General features: G+C 43.2%; 1 protein-coding gene across 1 annotated transcript in view; it reads left to right on the plus strand.

Moving 5' to 3' along the window:
• The first annotated feature begins 2467 nt into the window (after positions 1-2467).
• Positions 2468-18756, plus strand: part of EXOC3L4 (exocyst complex component 3 like 4) — a 172473-nt gene continuing 156184 nt past the window's right edge. Inside the window, exon 1 of the mRNA XM_077463717.1 lies at positions 2468-2641. The gene's annotated coding sequence lies outside the window, so the exon portion shown is untranslated. The remainder of the gene's footprint in view (positions 2642-18756) is intronic.

Here is an 18756-nt window from a genome sequence, read left to right on the forward strand (position 1 = left end):
GGGCGTAAATTTTTGACTTCACTCCTCACTACCTATTACAGTTTTGAAGGCCATAAAATGCCAAGATGGCACAAACCCCCCCCAAATGACCCCATTTTGGAAAGTAGACACCCCTAAATTTAGGGGTACACTAGTGAGACTAGGTAATAAATGGCGGGTGCCCTGAAACTATAAAAAAATAACTAACCAACCAGCGTCACCTGTAACAGTTATATGGTGATCACTGGTGAAAGGGTTAACTAGGGGGCAATCAGGGGGCTTTATGCGGTAGTATATGGGGGTCCCTGGCGCTATAAAAAGCTGCGGCGAACCTAAATACCTACCTGCCTAACTAGCGTCACCTGTGACACTAATACAGCGATCAGAAAAACGATCGCTTATTAGGCTGGGTTCACACTGGAGCGATGCGGGAACGCCACGAATCCGCGGCGGGTTCCCACATCGCATGCCTCCTGGCGGCAGTTCACACTGCCCTATGCGAACTGCTGGGAGTGTCAGTGAAATGTTAATGACACCCTCAGATCAGTTCGCATATCGCAGTGCGATCTGCAAACTCGGATCGCATGGTGTGAACACCCATGCGATCCGATTCTGCTGCGGACCAAAAAAAGGGTCCCGTGCGAATTTGCGGCGGGTGTGGCGTGAATTCAGCCATACTATCTGTATGGCTGAACTCGAATCGCAGTGTGGTGCGAATCATATCCGTGTGACACTGGCGACGGGGGGTGATCACGGGGTTAAACCTTTATTGGGGGGTTAGGGGGGTACCTTAGAACTAAAGGGGGCTAACCCTAACTGCCCTAACAGTTATTACAGTCACAAATGACACCAATGCAAAAAAATAAAAATATGCAATTGGTGTCACTGTGACTGGGGGGGCAGGGGTAATTGGGGGGGTGATCAGGGGGTGAAGGGGGGTGTGAGTGTGCCTGGCATGTTCTACTGTGTAGTGTCGTGTTGCAACTCACCGATCCTCTCTCCTCGGTGCCGGAACGAAAAATACCGACACGGAGGAGAGATTACATCACTTCCTCTGCCTGTGTTTACATTACAGGAGAGGAAGTGATGCAATGCTTCACTTCCATTCGTCAGGAGCGATCGCGAGGGGGTGGCCATGAATGAATGGCCGCCCCCTCATCCCGGATCGCTCCTGAACGGATACCGACCGCCGCTGGCACCGGGGGGGCCTGATCGGGCCCCCCACCCGCGGGAAGGCAGGAACGTACAGGTACGCCCATATGCCTGCCCGTGCCATTCTGTCGACGTATATCGTCGTGCGGCGGTCGGCAAGTGGTTAAAATAAAACAATAAAATTGAAAATTCTTAAATATAGTGCCCGGGGGCGTTGTAAAGTGGCGCATCTGTGGCGTGTATAGAACCTACTGCAGCAAAACTGAAATTTCTATAGAAAAAAAATGTCATTTAAATTGCCAGCAATACAATACCATTGCTGGAAATGCAAAAATGTTAAACAGCATGCCTCTCTGCCCCCCCCCCCAATCCATACTAGGCCCTTTGGGTCACGTATGGATTTTAAGGGAAACACCAAAAAACGGCATTGGAGCCCCCACCCACATATGGGGGGTAGCAGAGCCCCCCACCCAAAAGCACCTTGTCCCATGTTAATGGGGACAAGGGCCTCTTCCTGTCAACCCTGGACGGTCGTAGTGGGGGTCTACGGTAGTGAGGGTCGGACACGTCACAGATGATTGGCCAGCCAGTCACGCCGCACAGCGCGGCTCGCGCATGCTAAGTGGATGCCTGGCTGTGAAGCCACAGCCAGGCACCTACAGTTACAATGCCAGTGCTGCAGAGAGGAGGGAGAAACGTTTCCCCACATCGCTGGACCCTGGGACAGGTAAGTGTCTGATTATTAAAAGTCAGCAGCTGCAGTATTTGTAGCTGCTGACTTTTATTTTTTTAAGCAGAACTCCGCTTTAAACTCTCTTGGTGCCTTCTCTTCATTAAATTAGCCCCAGAACCTGTGTAATTCATATGCGTTTGGGTTTAAAGGGATGAGGTGGCAACTCTACACCGCCCCCTTGTGATGTCCCCGACCGACTGCATGCCGGTGACGTCACAAGGGGACAAATTCGGGTGTTCGCCCTACTCTATTGGTGTTCTATCATTAATTTGGATGTTATAAGTTGCACTTATAAATAAAGCTGGATAAAACAAAAACTGTGTCTGTCTTCATTTCAGGCTGCAAAGCAACAAAATGTGATTATTTTAAGGGGGTGATTATTTTCTATACTCACCTGTACACAACAGCAGGATGGACAGATGGACTATTACAGATGAACTACAGCAAGGAAAACAACCCCTGTCCGCACCGACTCGGATCCAGCCGGGGCTTTTCTGTTTGTGTACTAGAAAATCCCCTTTTACCTTGTTCTCCAGCCAATAAAATGCAGTTAATGATTAAAGGCGAATTGTTTCCCGGACTAGTGTAACACGACACTTCGCCAAAACAGAAAGCGAAGGTAAGCTATGCAGTTAGGAAGAGACCTGAGTACCGTGCATTGCCCTTGTGCCTCCCAGATGACAAGCTGGACGATTCTCTACCTACCAGGTGAAAAGCTCTGAGATTCGAAGCAAAACGCCTTCCGTCTACTGAAATCCAACAACTTCTGGATCAACGGTAAGTAGAGCTGGGCTTAAATCAGGGGGGATGGGGGGCTGCCTTTTTATATACTTGAATCTGTATTGCAGGAGGACTTTCTCTTTAATTGTACACCACAAGAACACACCTTTCTATTGAGCTGCTGGCTGCACGCTATGTGTGTCTGCATCATATTACATGCATATCATATTATATGTTCACTCTCACTTAGGGGTGTACTCACTTTTATTGCCAGAGGTTTAGACATTAAAGAGGAAGTAAACCCTGATGAGTTTACTTCCTCTTTTATTCCCTGCAAAGGCAAAGCATAATGGACTACTATGCATCGCATAGTAGTCCATTATGTGTCACTTACCTGACACAGGAGCCAGCGAAGTCGCCGCTGTCCCCTGTAGTCCGCCGCATCCATCTTCTTGGTGGGGTCTCGCAGCTCCGCCGCTGTCATTCGGCGAAGCCATGATAACGTCACTCCCGCGCATGCGCACGGGAGCCGACACGCGCGGCAGCTCCGTCGTTGAGAATGCCGCGCTCAGTGCGCCTGCGCGCCGTTGTCTACGGCGCATGCGCCGTAGACAGCGGTGCCTGTTTTAGGGCAAATATCTCCAAAACCATATAGGTTTAGGAGATATTTCTTGGACCTACAGGTAAGCCTTAATCTAGGCTTACCTGTAGGTCAAAGTGGTTTGTAAGGGTTTACAACCACTTTAATGACTGTGTGTTGAGTTATTTTTGAGGGGACAGCAAATTTCCACTGTTATACAAGCTGTACACTCACTACTTTACATTGTAGCAAAGTGTTGTTTCTTCAGTGTTGTCACATGAAAAGATAGAATAAAATATTTACACAAATGTATGTATATTTATTTGTGTGTATAAAATATATGTGTGTGTATATAAAATAAAAATATATATAAAAAAATACATACATACATACATATATATATATATATATATATATATATATATATATATATATATATATATATATATATATATATATATATATATATATATATATAAATTTCTTTTTTTTTTGGATTGCATAGTTGCCATTTTTTTTTTCCCCAGCAACACAAAATAAGAATAAGTATAACAGATGAATGTACTAACTGCAAATGCAATGTACTTTTTGCTTTGGAAGTCAATATTTGCACTACGGCAGCCATGGGGAGAATCATCTGTTTAATTAAAATTTTCAGAATACTAATATTCATGTGATTCATCTCTAATCACACGTAGAATTGGAAGATCCTGTATGTACATACCTTTTGGGTAAATACTAACATTTCTCTCTCCCCCATCAAAATCCCATTATTCCCCCATTATTCCCCCATTATTCCCCCTGCCTTTGGGATATATACAGTAAATGATATGCCATTATGTAAAATGAGCCTGAGTGCAGCAAAATTTAGGATTTTTACTTTAAATTGGCATCGTTGAACCTCTCAAAGGGAAGGTGGAATGGTGGGGATGATGGGTTGGAGGTTGGATAGGATCCGAGGAATGCAGTAGATAAATAAGCACACCTTTGACCCCTGTGTACTTGGTGGGCGGGGCTCATAGACAGGTCGTGACCTTGGAGGTCAGGTTGTTTCCTCGCCTGTCAGTCATATCTTTGACTGTCTAAAGAGTTCTGACTTCATGGCCTTTGTTAATGTCAGTGTGCTGCCTATTTCTATAGGTAAACAGCTAAACACATGGATTAAATATATAGGAGAGCTGCTTTAGCTGCCAAATGATTTGTGTGGCTTTCAGTCCAATCATTTACACAGCTCTGTCTAGCAGGGAAAAGGACTTTCTCTGCTGCAGTTGCACTTTCACTTACAGGTCCCTTCCCTTACCCCGAAAACAGAAGTCACATGCTGAAAAGATAATCTCTCCTTCTATCAATGTGCTCCTGGCATATACCTGATTGGCTCCTTGTGCTGCTTTTCATTCCCCTCTCTGAGCTCTGCTGTACTGATCATACTGTAGGTATATAATATACACTCATCGGCCACTTTATTAGGTCCACCTTGCTAGTACCGGGTTGGACCCCCCCCCCCCCCCCCCCCTTTTGCCTTCATTCTTTGTGGCATAGATTCAACAAGGTTTTGGAAACGTTCCTCTGAGATTTTGCTCCATAGTAACGTGACGGCATCACGCAGTTGCTGCAGATTTCTTGGCTGCACATCCATGATGGGAATCTCCCGATCCACCACATCCCAAAGGTGCTCTATTGGATGATTCAAAAGAAAAGCTGCGCTAGAACTTATATAGTGCCAGAATAATAATATAACATAATATATCCTGTGTACAAAAAAGAAGTTGATATAACCACAAATGGTACAGATAAAACTAATTAAAAAAACGTGAACAGTCCAAAGAAAGGGAGAGAGACAAGGAGATGAGGTTTCAGTCCATTTAAGTGACTCCGTAAAACACCCTTCAGGTATATAGCAGGTGCACCCAGAGAAAGAGGTTCATCCACCACCAGATTCAGTGAGGCTTACCAGCTGACAAGATCTCTTTTTAGGGAGATCATACGAGCTCGCAAACAAGACTATCACTCCTGGTCCCTTTAAAAGGCACTGCTGGTATCTCCAACTCATGTATCCCCTTCTCAGAGCGTCTCCCGTTTCACCATAATCATTTAAAGCGGGAGTCCACCGGGACTCCGCGTTTTTTTTTTTTTAAAAGCCAGCAGCTACAAATACTGCAGCTGCTGACTTTTAAAATAGTGACACTTACCTGTCCAGCGCGCCCGCCATGTCGGCACCCGAAGCCGATCTGTAGGTCGTCTGTCGGGTCCTGCCGCCGCCATCTTGGGTATGGGAATCAGATTTCGGCTTCATTTCCCGGTTCCCTACTGCGCATGCGCGAGCCGCGCGGCGCAATCCGGACGGTCCCCGCTGCCTCTGGGAACTGTGTGTTTCCCAGCAGGCAGCGGGGCACTTGCGCAAAGGGGCGGGCAGTTGCGGAAAGGGGCGTAATCTACGCCCCTTTCTGCAGACAGCTATCCCGGAAGTGGGTGCAGTTACCTGGATTATCCAGGTAACTGCACCCCCCTCCCCCCTGAAAGGTGGCAATTGTGGCGCCGGAGGGGGGGGGGGGATTCCGATGAGCGGAGGTCCATTTTAGGGTGGACCTCCGCTTTAATAAGATAAAACAGAAAGGCTCCCATAGCGTAACTCCATATAAAACTTTAATTTGAACACAATAAAATAAAGATTGCAAACTCACAAATTTCCAGCTGTATACAAGCGTGTATATAGTAACGAGCCGGCTGGCTCTCTCTTGCTTACACTGCCCGTCCTTCCTAGACCAACGGGGAATGGTGGTGACGTCAGCACGCCGCTCAATCCTACGTCGTTTCTTCAAAGCTGACTTCTTCCTGGGGTACGCGCTGATCCACCGCCATAAGTATTCGCTGGCAAAAATTGTAACCGCCCACTTCCGAGCTCCTGGTTACAGCTCCTAATCCACCATTTTAAAACAGGGCAATATTGATCACTCGCCCTTACCATTACTCATAAGTAATAAACCAGTTTTAAAAGGAGAGGGAACCATTTCTTAAATTAGTAATAATAGGTTCACCTTTACAAACCCCGCTATAAACCTTAATAGCTCCATCAGGAGCATATACCTCGGGTCGAGGCGTACCTCCATGTTCGATCGCACAATATAAATATATGCAATAAATCATAAAGGGACCCATAAGCGCTCCACCATTCATGCTCTCCTTCAAAAATAAGGGATACATGCCTAGAATGGTGCTCAGAACGTTTTATGGAAATCTGAAAACTTATTAAAAGTATATAAAAAACTTTCTTATTCTCAGAACATTATTCTAACTTACCTTGTAAGTAAAAGATTATCGTAAAAATATATTCTTGTATCATGGGATGCATGTTAAATAAATCCACATAATGCAGAAATCCAAAATCTCAAAGGGAAATTTATTATCCCCAATCACAAAAAAGATTTTATATTCCATAAAAAACCACGGGCCACCGACAAACTAAATTGAATTAAATTAAAAGATTAATTAAAAATGTGGGTTAGCCCCTCATACCAACGTCGCAAGACATACCCAAAAATTATAACTAGCTCTTACAACACCCTCAGGGTCCATTCCTATCAAAATGCTATTGCAATATAGAAGGACCTATCAAAGTCGCAGGACACACCCAAAATTTCTAATGAACTTTTACAACATCCTCGGGGTCCATTCCAATCAATATATATTGCATAATAGAAGGGCATTCAGACGCACCACATCCCCCACCCAAAGGGTAAGCACCTTCATTGGGCACCCTCAGATGGTGTCATAGATGACCAAACCATCGACTAGGCCCAACCAGTGGCAGCATACCGTTATCTCGTTATTTGGAGCAAACACTCCACATTGTGCATCTATTAATAAAATATCTACCCCTACATAAATATCTACCCCTACATAACCAGAAGAATGTTCACACATAAATCATACTCAGTGCACACACTCCCTATGTCTAGCAAAATATACTCATCACATCTCACTATTCAAAAAAGATGAAGTTAGAGAGATATATTACCAGGGGACATTTAGGTTATTCACATTAACAACACCTAAGGGTTGTTAAAAATATGAAATCAGATCAAAATCGTTGGATCCAAACCAGGAACTCAGAAATGGTTCGCAAAGTGAAGATCTAACCGTTATCTATAAAAGCGTTCACGTCAACATCCACATTAAGACCATAAGGTGTATAACACCGTGTTTTATGTATCTACATCATTTCTAGTCTAGACAAGTCCCGCACCAGGGAACTGCCCCTCCAATGTGCGTTGAACTTGTCAATGCCTAAAAATAAGGTGTTTTCTGGATTACGACCATGATGTAAATCATAATGTTTGGATACAGAATTAAATTTATATGCATTCTTAATGTTCGTGATGTGTTCTCCCAAGCGAACCTGCATGGCTTGTTTGGTTCTCCCTGTATACTGAAGCCCGCATGGACATTGTAAAAGGTATACTACACCCTTAGAGCTACATGTTATGAAAGGTTCAATTTCGTGCTCTCTCCGAGTGCTAGTAGAAACAAACGACTCCATTTTCTTCTGTTTGCTCTTATTTAATGTACAAATCTGACACCGTCGGCATTGATGGTACCCTGTTAGTTGTTGAAAAAAGGAAACCTTCTTAACGGTGGGATCTATTACATTAGGAGCTATCCTATTCCTCAAAGAGGGGACCCCCCTAAAAATAATCTCTGGGTTAGCTGGGAGAAAGGTACGAATGATTCTATCATTAGATAATATGTGCCAATGTTTGCGCAACATCTTTTTAACTAAATAATGTTGGGTAGAAAAAGTTGTAACGAAAGGGATGATGGGCTTCTGCCTCTTGTTACCTAAACCAGCCCTCAACTAAGAGGCTCTATCAACGTCAGCAATTTGTTCTATGGTTAAATCCATAGACTCAACGTCATACCCCTTTTCTTCCAATCTCCCCTTTAAGATGTTTGCCTGCAGCCTAAAATCGTTGACGTCAGAGCAGTTCCTCCTCATTCTTACAAACTGACTCTTAGGGATTGATTTTAACCATGAATTGTGGTGACAACTTCCTATAGGTATGAAAGAGTTCCTATCAGTTTTCTTAAAATAGGAAATCATCTTAAAACTACCTTCAGATTTACTGATTGTCAGATCCAAAAAGTGGACACTATCTAAACTAGCCTCCACTGAAAATCTCTATTGGATGAGATGTGATGAGTGTGGAGGCCATTGGAGGACAGTGACCTCATTGTCCAGTGGTGAGATGATTGGAGCTTTGTGACATGGTGCATTATCCTGCTGGAAGGAGCCATCAGAAGATGGGGACACTGCAGTCATAAAGGGATAGACATGGTCACACTCCCCGCCCCCCCCCCCCCATCCCGCAGCCCTCTGGTGCTTCTCCCGGTTCACCAGTGCGATCGGTGAGCCAGAGAACGAATCGGTCGCCACTGGAAGTTTACCATAGAGATTTCTGGTGACCAGATGGTCCACAGTCATCTTTATGAACCTCAGAGGCCTGGACGCGACATTATGACGTCATTTCCGGGCTGGTGGAAGTAAACAAAGCCGAGGACACGGCTGGAAAGGCCAAAAGTTTTTATTTATTATTTTTTAATCTCAGCCTTTCAAGCCTGGAGGAGACATGTGAGGTCTTATTGACCCCACATCTGTCTATAAGGAGGACCTGTCACACACTATGTTTACATTCCTTGTAATAGGAATAAAAGTGCTAAAAAAAATTTTTTTAAAGAGAAAGTGTAAAAATAAAAGTAAAATAAGTAATACAAAAAGTAAAATAAAGAATAATAATAAAAATAAATAAACAATTAAAGCGATCCGTCCCTGCATGCTCGCAGACATAAGCGAACGCATACGTAAGTTGCGCCCACGTATGTAAACGGCGGTCAAATCACACATGAGATTTCGCTGCGTGTGTTAGAGCAAAGGGAACAATTCTAACCCAAGACGTCCACTGTAACTCTAAACATGTAACCTGTAAACATTTTTAAAGCGTCACTTATGGAGATTTTTAAGTACTGAAGTGTCGTGCCATTCCACGAGTGTGCACAATTTTTAAAGCGTGACGTGTTAGGTATCTATATTTACTCAGTGTAACATCATTTCACATTATACAAAAAAAAATTTGGCTAACTTTACAGTTTTTTTTTAATTCACAATTTAAAAAAAGTATGAAAAATCGTTGCGCAAATATCGTGTGACCTAAAAAGTTGCAACAACCGCCATTTTATTCCCTAAGGTCTCTGCTAAAAAAAAAAAACGTATATAATGTTTGGGGGTTCTGAGTAATTTTCTAGAAAGAAAAAAATTATGATAATAAAAGTGACACTTTTTTTTTTTTTTAAAGAACAGTGTAAAAAGAAAAAAGAAAAGGTAAAATAAATAAGAAAAAACGTTTTTTTTTTAAAAACGTCCCGTTCCGCCGAGCTCGCGTGCAGAAACGAACGCATACGTGTGTAGCGCCCGCATATGAAAGCGGTGTTCAAAGCAGACATGTGAGATATTGCCGCGATCAGTAGAGCGAGAGCAATAATTCTAGCTCTAGACCTCCTCTAGAATGTTTTAAACATCACCTATGGAGATTTTTAAAGGTACAAGTTTGTTGCCATTCCACAAGCGGGCGCAATTTTGAAGTGTGACATGTTGGGTATCAATTTACTCGGTGTAACTTATGTTTCACAATATAAAAAAAATTGGGCTAACTTAACCGTTGTCTTATTTTTTAATTAAAAAAGTGTGTTTTAAAAAAAAAACTGGTCAAATACAGAATGACAGAACGCATTGCAATGACCGCCATTTTATGCTCTAGGGCAGTGATGGCGAACCTTGGCACTCCAGATGTTTTGGAACTACATTTCCCATGATGCTCATGCACTCTGCAGTGTAGTGGAGCATCATGGGAAATGTAGTTCCAAAACATCTGGGGTGCCAAGGTTCGCCATCACTGCTCTAGGGTGTTTTAAAAAAAAAAGTATAATGTTTGGGGGTTCTAATTTTCTAGCAAAAAAAAAAAAACAGTTTTTAACTTGAAAAAACAAAAAATCTCAAAAAGAGGCTCGGGGTATAATTGGTTAAGTAGGTTGAACAGCTGAGGCAGTATATACCCAAAGTGAGGGCTGATTGCTCACTGATGTGCATATAGACCTTGGAAGGTGTTAATATCTGAAAAGCAGAGATATGTGCTCTATCTATCTTTTGGGGAGCACTGGGCGTTTACACCGATTGAAATTGGAATGACACTCTTTTCACTTTCACCTTGGATCTACAATTGATTTTGGATTTTTATATTTTATATAAGTTTACACATTTATTCTAAAGATGGGCTTTTGTTTGCCTAATCACACATAATACATTATATCACATATACGTGACAGTGCAACACGTTGCTATATATATATATATATATATATATATATATATATATATATAATACTGTATGAATTGTAGACTCTGTTTCCTGTTCTTAACTGACAGGAGTGGCACCCGGTGTGGTCTTCTGCTGCTGCTGTAGCTCATCTGCTTCAAGTTTCGATGTGTTGATGCTTACCTTGGGTGTAACGAGTGGTTACTTGAGTTACTGTTGCCTTTCTATCATCTGGAACCAGTCTGCCCATTCTCCTCTGACATCAACAAGGCATTTTCCTCCACACAACTGCCGCTCACTGGATATTTTCTCTTTTTCGGACCATTCTCTGTAAATCCGAGATATGTTTGTGCATATCCCAGAAATCCTCAGACCAGCCCGTATGCCACCAACGACCATGCTAAGTCACTTAAATCCCCTTTCTTCCCCATTCTGATGCTCGGTTTGAACTTCAGCAAGTTGTCTTCACCACATCTAGATACCTAAATGCATTGAGTTGCTGCCATGTGATTGCCTGATTAGCCATTTGGGTTACTAAGGAATTGAACAAGTGTACCTAATAAAGTTGTCGGTGAGTGTATACATCTCTAATGCATCATTCTCTTTGAAGTGCAAGTGTAGAAAATGACCTTGTGAACCTGCATGAAGTCAAGTGACTTGCTCACTTCCTGTCCCCTCTGCTGATGCCGAACTCAATTCTTAAGCAGTGGTATCAGCCGCCATTTTTTTTCTGTGAACTACAGAACATGCCCTTCCCTGAAATGCTAAGGAGAGAGGGAGAAGTCCTGTAGTCCTAACACATAACCTGCCTAGGGTGACCATATTTCCAAACTTCCATTCAGGGACCCCCCCTTCCCAAAAAAAAAAAGATGGGGGGGGGGGGGGGGGCGGTTGGGGGGAAGTAGTCTCGAGTTTGACAGGGAATTCGGCAGCAGGGGTGATTTGTCAGGTGAATGGCTGGCGTTGTACTACATTGTAATATATAATGAAATTGTTCAACTCACCATAATGCAGAATCAGTGGGGACCCTGGGCTTGTCAGTTTCCACCTGATGCAGTGTGCCACTTGCCACCTTTGCCTGCCGCTAGATGCAGCTTGTTACTTGCCACTCATTGCCTGCCACCTGATGCAGTGTGCCACTTGCCACCTTTGCCTGCCACCAAATGCAGCTTGCTACTTGCCACTGTCATTTTCCACCTGATGCAGTGTGCCACTTGCCACCTTTTGCCTGCCACTAGATGCAGCTTGTTACTTGCCACTCATTGCCTGCCACCTGATGCGGTGTGCCACTTGCCATCTTTGCCTGCCACTAGATGCAGCTTGCCACTGCCACTTTCCACCTGATGCAGTGTGTCACTTGCCACCTTTGCCTCCCACTAGATGCAGCTTGTTACTTGCCACTCATTGCCTGCCACCTGATGCAGTGTGTCACTTGCCACCTTTGCCTGCCACCAAATGCAGCTTGTTACTTGCCACTGTCACTTCCCACCAGATGCAGTGTGCTACTTTCCACCCACAGCCTGCCACCAGATGCAGTCTGCTACTTTCCACCCATAGCCTGCCACCAGATGCAGTGTGCCACTTTCCACCCGTAGCCTGTCACCAGATGCAGTGTGCCACTTTCCACCCGTAGCCCGCCACCAGATGCAGTGTGCCACTTTCCACCCGTAGCCTGTCACCAGATGCAGTGTGCCACTTTCCACCCGTAGCCTGCCACCAGATGCAGTGTGCCACTTTCCACCCGTAGCCTGCCACCAGATGCCGTGTGCAACTTTCCACCCGTAGCCTGCCACCAGATGCAGTGTGCCACTTTTCACCCGTAGCCTGCCACCAGTCCAACACACTGGAGCCCCGGGAAAGGTGCTCCTCCTGCCACTGATGTGACTCCTCCCATGGAGTGGGGGGGTGTCCATCTTCAGCTCTGAGGGGTTCGTGCTGGGACCTGTAGTCCTTCACTTTTGGGGAGGGGATCATATCCAAATCCCCCAAAAGTGAAGAACTACAAGTCCCAGCATGAACCCCTGATATCAAAGGATATGATGCCCCCCCCCCAATTGAAGGACTACAGGTCCCAGCATGGACCCCTGAGAATTAAGGGTGACCCCATAGATTTTACATACTAATGCTGGGACCTGTAGTTCTTCACTGATTGGAGGGGGGGGGGCATCACATCTTCAGTTCTGAGGGGTTCATGCTGGGATCTGTAGTCCTTCAATTTTGGAGGGGTCACATCCCAGCACCAACCCTGCCTTGATGATGTGTCCTCCTTCCATCCCTCAGAGGATGTAATCTCATCTGTCAGTGTCCTCTCCTGCACACCCCTTATCTGCCTACAGTCCTCTTATCAGGCTCCCTCCAGGCTGACATACACTCTGAGCTCCTGTGAAGTGCTGACAGTTCAGCACAGAATGTTGGCTGCTGGGGGGGAGCCCACTGAGGATTTTAACCCCAATCTGTCCATGGTGAGTGCTTTGGATCCACTTGCCTTTCTACAAAACTCATCTCTCCTTTGTGCACTTCTGCATGCTGCTGGCTGGAAGATGCAGGGAGAAGGTGGGTGGAGCTAATCAGTAGGGGCGGAGGAGGAAGTTAAATCTTCCCCTCGCTGTGAATGCTGGGGCTCTGTCTCCCTCCTCTTCCTGATGTCACTGGTTGCTAGATGAAAGGCAGAGCGGCAGCTAGCAACCATTTGGGCACTGAGCCAACGGCTCATGTAAAAGGGGTCTCACCATCCAGAGGTCCACCACAGGTTGTCAGTGAGTGACAGCAGCGATGTGAGGACATCAGATCGGTCCAGGGCCAGGGCGCAATTCCGGGACACCGTATTGTCCCAAAATGAGGGTGCACGTGGGCACCCTAATCCTGTCCTAAATTGCAAATGCCGCACCTGCATAGACACAGTACAGTGGGAAAAAGCCTGAAAAAAAAAAAAACTACTGCAGCTTTCACATCTGACAATGCTAAGCTGATATATATTACATTTTGTTTTTGGGTTTACATTAGATATTCATTAACACTATTCTTTAACCACTTTCAGACCGGACCATTTTGCTGGTTTAAGACAAGGCCACTTTTTGCGATTCGGCACTGCGTCGATTTAACTGACAATTGCAAGGTCATGCGACGTGGCTCCCAAACAAAATTGACGTAATTTTTTTCCCACAATAGAGCTTTCTTTTGGTGGTATTTGATCACCTCTGCGGTTTTTATTTTTTGCGCTATAAACAAAAAAGAGCGTAAATTTTGAAAAAAAATCATTATTTTTTACTTTTTGCTATAATAAATATCCCCCCAAAAATATATATATATATAAAAAAATTCCCTCAGTTTAGGCTGATACGTATTCTTCTACATATTTTTGGTAAAAAAAAATCGCAATAAGCATTTATTGATTGGTTTGCGCAAAATTTATAGCGTTTACAAAATAGGGGAAAGTTTTATGGCATTTTTATTGATAATTTTTATTTTACTAGTAATGGCAGCGATCAGCGATTTTTATTGTGACGGCGACATTATGGCGGACACATCGGACATTTTTGACACATTTTTGGGACCATTGTCATTTATACAGCAATCAATGCTATACAAATGCACTGGTTCCTGTGTAAATGACACTGGCAGTGAAAGGGTTAACCAGGGAGTGGCAGTGTAGGGGTTAAGTGTGTCCTAGGGGCGTCTTACTAACTGAGGGGGGCATGGCTGTGTGTTAGTGAACACTGATCTCTGCTCCAATCACAGGGAGCAGAGATCAGTGTCCCTTGTTGCTAGGCAGAACGGGGAGATGCTGTTTACTGCTGCATCTCCCCGTTCAGCCTCCCCGTGAGACGATCGTGGGTATCCCGGACTCATGGGGGTCCCGACCGGCGCGCGTCGGCAGGGCGGCAATTTCAAATGGACGTACCTGTATGCCAATTTGCCTGCCCGTGCCATTCTGCCGACGTACATCGGCGTGCGCCGGTCGGGAAGTGGTTAAGGCATGCCCCGCTGGGCATCCTTGTTCCTCAAGAGGAGTTGGAATTACAACAAGGGGATATGAAGATGGCAGGATGGAGATATAATCAGATGAAATCCTTTTTTCAAAAGATAGGACCTCAAGTAAGATCACAGGACACATTAACCACATTTGAGAAGATGTGTAAGGAAAATATCCAGACCAAACCATCTACTATCCCAAATGTATAAACTTATCCTTAATGAAGATAAATATACAATACCTTACTTTCTTAAGGAATGGGAAAAGGAACTAAATTGTACATTTACATCATCACAGGTAAAAAAATTAATGGAAGCAACAAATTTATTATCAATAAGCTCATCATCCAGGTAATGTCATGTAAGTTCCTAACCAGATGGTACAGAACCCTGGCACGGTTAGCTCAAATATATCCAACGGCAGATAATAGGCGCTGAATAGGAGAGGACGTAAAGAAAGGGAATGTTTCTTCATATCTGGTGGACATGTCCCAGGATCAAGGCAGTTTGGGAGGAAATAGCCCCATGGATCAAGAGAATGTCAAAGGAGCAAATATAAGTAGAACCAGGGCATTTTTTGCTCCATGGGGCTATGGACACCATAAAAGCATATAAAAATAGCATAACCCCACATTTACTAAATGCAGCGAAGAAGATAATACCTAGAAACTGGAAACAGGTTACAAGTCCAACATTAGGAGAATGGAAAAAGGAAGTGGATGGAATCAGGGAGGCGGAAAGATGGATTTATAAAATTAGAAATAGACAGGATAAATTTGAGAAAATATGGGAAGATTGGGGAAGGTATGCTCAAGAGATAGAAATCATTGAAAAAAACAGGAACAGAGTTTAAGGAGAAAGTTGATAAAGGAAAGAAATGAGGGAAGAACCACAACATGTTTCTCATATTTTTAAATTGTAGTTTCTTAAAAATCGTTTATGTTAAAGTGGTACTACATGATGTGGGATGGTGACAGGGGATGGCTCCACCGGCGACTACTGTATGAAGTAACATGTCTCCTATTGGTTTTGAGGAGGGGAAAGAAGGAATTATTATTATTATTATTAATATTATTATTGTAATGATTTTTTTTTTCTTTGAAGGGAGGCCAGAGGAAATAATATAATGAGCACAAACATTGTTTTTTCTTTTTCTTTTTTTGAACGAATATTCAATTATAAGAACACAAAAGAAAGACACGAACACAGAAGACACAAATAAAAGAGAATTAAAATATATATATATATATTTTAAAGGTGCATTTATTTGTAAGATCACAAAAGGAAGGCACAAATAAAAGAGAACACACACAAAGGAAAGGGAGAGAGGACCCCCCCCCCTTCTTTTTTTATTATTTTTCTTCCCGCCTACCCTCCATGATATTTCTAGGGGAGGGCAGGGATAGAGAGCATTGAAGGAGCCACCCCCTAGAACTGATATAAGGGAAAGAGGAGAATGGATATTTTTCTCTCTTGTTCCTCTTTTTAATGTGAATATGTCATGTAAATGGAAATTGTAATAATAGAAAAAATGTTTACTAAAGACTGAATTATAAAAATAAAAAAAATATATAAATGAATACCATAATAAAATGACAGAGTGCACCAATGGTCCTAATGGGGTACATATATAATACAAGATAACGAATGCATGGCCTATATGACCTTCCTGACCCTGTCACAAGGTATAGTGGTGTAGGTGTATGGCATATAGTATTGAGACTGAAATGCTGGAATACATGACATCTGGTATCTCAACGCATTTCGTGGCTTGGTGCTGCTCATCAGGAGGAAGCATGTGATTTATCTGAAAGTAGGGGATAATATCAAATTAAATAACTTGTATCAATAGAGGGGTGGGCATCATATGAAGTCCTCTGCGATTGGGGCTGAGGAGTGTCCCTTGGACACAGCCCGGCCTTGATCCGTGTAAAGAGCCAATAAAAAATGGCTCTTTACCACGTGACTGGCTGTGTCCAATCACAGCTGGTCACATGTACTACCCACGTGCATGGTGCTCGTGCATGCCCCTAGGGCACGCACAGAGCAGCGATTGGGGACGAGGCTTGTCACCCTGACACAGCCCAACCCCGATCGCAGTAAAGAGCCTTTTACCATGTGACCGGTTGTGTCAAATCACAGCCAGTCAAATGTACTGCCCACATGCAATACCTGTCACCACCCATCAAAGTACCTGTCACAGCCCTTCTGAGTACCCAAGTACCTAAGTACCTCTCACAGTTCATCTGTGTACCTGTCGCAGTCCATCTGAGTACCCGAGTACTTATCACAGTCCATCTGATACTCGAGTACTTGTCACAGTTCATCTGAGTACCTGAGCACCTGTTGCTGCCCATCCAAGTACTGGTCACCACCCATCAGAGTAATCGAGCACCTATCTGTAGCCCATCAGAGTACCTGTTACCAGGCCATCAGAGGACCGAGTACCTGTCACCAAGCCATCAGAGTACCTGTCTGCAGCCCATGCCTCATAGAATATACGTTGGGGTGTTTGCTTTCCAAAATGGGGTAAGTTTGTGGGTAATTCCACTGTCCTGGTGCTCAAGGACCTTCAAAAGTGTGATAGGTAGGAATGAAATGAGATGTGTAATTTATGCTCCTAGAACGCCTGAAGGTACTACTTCAATTTTGGGCCTTTGTATGTGGACTGGCTGTGTAAAAGTCTCACACGTGGTATCGCCATACTCAGGAGGAGTAGCAGAATGTGTTTTGGAGTTTCATTTTTGCTATATACATGCTATGTGTTAGAAATATCTTATAAATTGACAACTTTGTGTAAAAAAATAAAAAATAAAAATTTTTTATTTTCTTTCCACGTCTTCTGAAGACTTACGTAAATAAAATAAAAAAAATAGCCATTTAAAAGACTCATAATGCCTCATAGAATATATGTTGGGGTATTTGTTTTCCAAAATGGGGTCATTTTGTGGGCAATTCCATTGTCCTGGTGATCCAGAGCCTTCAAAATTCTAATAGGTCATTAGAGGAAATTAGAGGTGTAATTTATGCTCCAAGAACGCCTGACGGTGCTCCCTGCATGTTGGGCCTCTGTATGTGGCCAGACTGTGTAAAAGTCTCACACATGTGGTATCGCCATACTCGGGAGGAGTAGCAGAATGTGTTTTGGGGTGCTATATTTTCTGTATACATGCTTTGAGCTAGAAATATCTTATAAACCGACCACTTTGTGTAAAAAAAAAAAAAAAATAAAAAAAAAAAAGTTTTAATTTTCTTTCTACGTTTTCCGAAGACTTGTGGAAGACTTGTGGAAAAAAATTACTTTTCAAAAAACTCATTATGCCTCATAGAATAGACATTGGGGTGTTTGCTTTCCAAAATGGGGTCATTTTGTGGGTAATTCCACTGTCCTGGTGCTCCAGGGCCTTCACAAATGTAATAGGGCGTTAGGAAATTAGAGGTGTAATTTATGCTCCTAGAACCCCTGATGGCGCTCCCTGCATGTTGGACCTCTCTGTGTGGACAGGCTGTGTAAAATTCACACACATGGTGTATCGCCATAATCAGGAGGAGTAGCAGAATGCATTTTGAGGTGTAATTGGAAGTATGCATATGCTGTGCGTAAGAAATAACTTGTTATTATGACAATTTTGTGAAAAAAAATAAAAATTCTTAATTTTCCCAAGAATTGTGGGGAAAAAATTACAACTTCAAAAAACTCACCATGCCTCTTACTAAATACCTTTGACTGTCTACTTTTCAAAAAGGGGTCATTTGGGGGATATTTGTACTTTCCTGACATTTCAGGGCCTCAATAAATGCAGCGGTTGTGATCAGATGTGATCAATTTTCAATGATTTGCACCATAGCTTGTAGACTCTAACTTTACCAAAGAGATGTAGCAGTAAAAAATGTGGTCCAAAATTATGAAAAAAAATTACTTATTTGCAAAATACTATCATAGAAACTAAAAAAAAGCGTTATTTTCTTCCAAATTTTGGTTCTTTTTTCACTTATGTCACAAAAAATAAACGCAGTGGTGATTAGATACCACCAAAAGAAAGCTCTATTTCTATGAAAAAAATGATAACAATTTTGTTTGGGTATAGTGTTGCATGACTGAGTAATTGGCATTCAAAATGTGCGAGCGCTGAAAGCTAAAAATTGGTCTGGGCAGGAAGGGTGTATAAGGCTGGATTCACACCTATGCATTTTTAGTGCTTTTTGCATTTTGCAGATTTGCATTATAGAACGTGTTCCATAGGAAACAATGTTAA

Source organism: Lithobates pipiens, unplaced genomic scaffold (genome assembly GCF_037356315.1).
Source record: "Lithobates pipiens isolate NorthernLeopardFrog02 unplaced genomic scaffold, aLitPip1_a1.2 Scaffold_30, whole genome shotgun sequence".
NCBI classification, from domain to species: Eukaryota; Metazoa; Chordata; class Amphibia; order Anura; family Ranidae; genus Lithobates; species Lithobates pipiens.